Source organism: Aotus nancymaae, unplaced genomic scaffold (assembly GCF_030222135.1).
Source record: "Aotus nancymaae isolate 86718 unplaced genomic scaffold, 86718_ANA_hifiasm-v0.15.2.pri h1tg000025l, whole genome shotgun sequence".
In the NCBI taxonomy this organism is placed as follows: domain Eukaryota; kingdom Metazoa; phylum Chordata; class Mammalia; order Primates; family Aotidae; genus Aotus; species Aotus nancymaae.
In genome coordinates this window covers 13,476,023-13,480,592 of record NW_026988438.1, presented here as the reverse complement: position 1 = coordinate 13,480,592, position 4,570 = coordinate 13,476,023, and positions in this window count along the sequence as shown.

The window sequence follows — 4,570 nt, the reverse complement described above, 5'->3', positions numbered from 1 at the left end:
TAGGCCTTCACATTCAATCACCACTTGCTCACTGACTCACCCAGAGCAACTTCTTGGCCTGCAAGCTCCGTTCATAGTAAGTACCCATTTTTATCTTTTGTACCATATTTTTCCTGTACCTTTTCTATGTTTGGATACACAAATACTTTTCTATGTTGAGAAACACAAATATTTACAATGGTAAGTATTTGTGTATTAATTACAATTACTTACAGTATTCAGTATAGTAGTATGCTGTACAGGTTTGTAGGCTAGGAGCAATAGACTCTATACCATGTAGCCTAGGTGTGTAGTTGGCTACACCATCTATGTTTGTCTAAGTACACTCTGTGATATTTCATAGCAATGATCTCACCAAAGGATGCCTTTCTCAGAACGTATCCTGGTCAATAAACAACATTTGGCTGTATCTGAATTTGTGGTAGGCATACAGCTCGGGTCTTCATCCTGTTGTTTTCTTCATTCTACACCCCACCTCACCATTTACAGCAAAAGTAATAACTTTATTCATTCATTCAACAAATACTTATTGAGTGCTTGGTATGTGCCAGCCACTGTTCTAGGTGCTTGGGCTGTGTCAGGGAGCCAAACAGATTAAAAATCTTTGCCCTCATAGAGCTTCATCCTAGTGAGACAAACAAGAAAAAAAACGCAAAGTAAATGATATAGTGGTTTAGAATGCATAGACCTGTTTGAGGGGGAACAGGATTAAGGGCAGGTGTGGGGAGCTGGGTGCAATTTAAATAGAATGGTCAGAGTAAACTTACTGAGAAGGTGGCATTCCAGAAGCACTAGAAGGAAGTGAGTGAGTTAGCCTATGGAAGGAGAGCAAAATACTTAAGGAGGCATGTTCTATAAATGGCAATGAGAACAATATGTATGGAGTAGAGTGAGGCAGTAAGAGTGGGGAAGGCAAAGAGGGAAAGGGAGCCAGATTAGATGGGGCCTTGGAGGCCATTACCAGCCCATGGCATTTGTTGTTTGCAAAATACATTCCCATCCTTTAATTGTCTCAACTTTGTAAAATGAGTTCCATAGTAAGAATAATGGACTCATAGATGATTCAGAACTCTTTTTCAGCCAATAGTGTCAATGAAAGCTGTGTCCAAACAGTGATGTATAAATAATGCTGATAATGGTAATTTGACATATTTCTCTTTTTCCATTTTACCCCTCCTTTCAGAACCCTAAATAACCCACTGGCAGAATGTCCACCCCATAGAGCTAATGTTTCACTCTAGTTCTGGAGAATTGACTTCAATTCTGAGGCCATGCCTAGATGAAATTTCATGGGACAATTTTGATTGTTTAAAAACTAAAGTTTTACATGTGTAGCCTTTCAGTTTGCTATAGAAGAATAATGCCTCCTGAGAAACAGAAGGCCCTAGTTAGGAGTAGCCATTAACAGCTCTTGACAACTTGGAGAAGCCGAGGAAAAATAAAGCCAGAGCCTACAGCCAATCCTTCCTCAAGTACTATCAGCATTTCCCTTAAATATATCCCCAGTCTAACCACTTTGCCCCCCTGCCCCCAACACTACTAATCAAGCCTTCAATTCTCACCTTGACTACTACCACAGTCTCGTAATAGGCATCGAAACACACTCCTCTCACTCCCTTCTACGGATGAGCTGAGCATGGCAGTGGAAAGATAGGCAGCAGCCAGATGTTCTTGAGTATCCTTGAAAGCCACCTGAGAAATCTGGACTTTTTTCTAAATGGGGTGAGAAAGTGCTGTAAAGCTGTGATCTGGGAAATAACATGATCTGTTTTTTGAGTTTTTTTTTTAAAGCCCTCTGCTTGCTGCTTGGGGAGTTGAACATAGTAAGAAGCAAAGCAAGAAGATCAGTTAGGAAGCTGCTGTGGCAGTAGAGGTGAACAAAAACTCTGAGGCTCTCTTCCTTTTCCTTGAAAACTCAAAGCTCCTTTTCTACCTGAAGAACTTTGATGTTACTCTAACCTTGGTCTTCAATACTGATCATCAAATGCTTGTCTCCCTCTATTTATTCTAGTCTTGATCTAAATACCACTTGGCTGGAGGCTTTGTTCAGCTACTCTATCAGAGACAACCCCCATCTTTACCAGTTTCTGTCCTCATTTTTTCTCTGATCATTATTATTTCCTTACATTATATATCTCTCTTTTGTTGTTTAGTCTGTCTCTTTCACAAGAGTTTACATTGTATTGGAGCAAAAACCTTTTCTGGTGTTTTGTAGTTGTAGCTCTGGCACCAGGAACTATGCCTGACACAGAATAAACATAATAAGGACTCAATAAATACTTTTTGCCTTATATGTTTATCTGTTTATAGCACAGTCTACAACAACTTAAATGGTACCAAGTTCAATTTCTTAGAAAACTACTTCAAACTATGCTACAAAACTACAGTAATCAAAACAGCAACTGGTACCAAAACAGAGATATAGATCAATGAAACAGAACAGAGGCCCCAGAAAATGCCACACATCTACAACCATCTGATTTTTAACAAACCTGTGACAAAAGTAAGCAATGGGGAAAGGATTCCCTATTCAATGAATGGTGTTGGGAAAACTGGCTAGCCCTATGCAGAAAGCTGAAACTGGATCCCTTCCTTACACTTTATTCAAATATTAAATCCAGATGGATTAAAGATTTAAACATAAGACCTAACGCCATAAAAACCCTAGAAGAAAACCTAGGCAATACCATTCAGGACATAGGCATGGGCAAGGACTTCATGACTAAAACACCAAAAGCAATAGCAACAAAAGCCAAAATGGACAAACAGGATCTAATTAAACGTAAGAGCATCTGCACAGCAAAAGAAACAATCATTAGAGTGAACTGGCAACCAACAGAATGGGAAAAAATTTTTTCAATCTACCCATCTGACAAAGGGCAGAATCTACAATATCTAGAATCTGACAATATCCAGAATCCACAAAGAACTTAAACAAATTTACAAGAAAAAAGCAAACAATCCCATCAAAAAGTGGGCAAAGGATATAAACAGACACTTCTCAAAAGAGGACATTTATGCAGCCAACAAACATATGAAAAAAAGCTCATCATCACTGGTCATTAGAGAAATGCAAATCAAAACCACATTGAGACACCATCTCACACCAGTTAGAATGGCAACCATCTCTACTAAAAAAATACAAAAATTAGCTGGGTGTGGTGGCATGCACCTCTAGTACCAGCTACTCGGGAGGCTGAGGCCAGAGAACTGCTTGAACCCGGGAGGCAGAGGTTGCAGTGAGCCGAGATTGTGCCATTGCACTCCAGCCTGGTGCCTGATGACAGAGTGAGACTCTGTCTCAAAAAAAAAAAAAAAAATCAGGAGACAGATGCTGGAGAGGATGTGGAGAAATAGGAACTCTTTAACAACATTGGTGGGAATGTAAATTACTTCAACCATTGTGGAAGACAGTGTGGCAATTCCTCAAGAATCTAGAAATAGATGTACCGTTTGACCCAGAAATCCAATTACTGGGTATAAACCCAAAGGATTATAAATCATTCTATCATGAAGACACATACACATGTATGTTTATTGTGGCACTGTTCACAATAGCAAAGACTTGGAACCAACCGAAATGCCCATCAATGATAGACTGGACAAGGAAAATGTGGCACATATACACCATGGAATACTATGCAGTCATAAAAAAGGATGAGTTCATGTCCTTGCAGGGACATGGATAAAGCTGGAAACCATCATTTTCAGCAAACTGACACAAGAACAGAAAACCAAACACTGCATGTTCTCACTCATAAGTGGGTGTTGAGCAATGAGAACACATGGACACAGAGAGGGGAACATCACACATTGGGGCTGGTTGAGGGGTGGAGGGCTATGGGAGGGATAGCAGGGGGTGGGAGAATAGGGGAGGGATAGCATTAGGAGAAATACCTAATATAGATCATGGGGTAATAGATGCAGCAAACCACCATGGCTTGTGTATACCTGTGTAACAAACCTGAACGTTCTGCACATGTACCCCAGAACTTAAAGTATAATGAAAAAACACTCATATTTCCAGAAGAAGGAGACAATGTATTAGAAGCACCAAATATATCTGACAAAGGTCTAATATCTAGAGTCTACAAGGAACTCAAATACATTTACAAGAAAAGAACGACCCCAGTAAAAAGTGAGAAAAGGACATGAACCAACACTTCTCAAAAGAATACATTCATGCAGCCAACAAATGTATGAAAAAAAAAGATAAACATCATTGATCATTAGAAAAATGCAAATCAAAACCACAATGATATACCATCTCATGCCAGTCAGAATGGCAATTATTAAAAAATCTAGAAAGAACAGATGCTGACAAGGTTGCAGAGAAAAAGAAACAATTTTACACTGATGGTGGGAGTGTAAATTAGTTCAACCATTGTGGAAGACAGTGTGGTGATTCCTCAAAGATCTAGAGGCAGTAATACAATTTGACTCAGCAATCCCATTACTGGGTATATACCCAAAGGAATATAAATCATTCTATTATGAAGAGATGTGGACACATATGTTCATTGCAGCACTACTCACAATAGCAAAGACATGGAGTCAACCCAAATGCCCA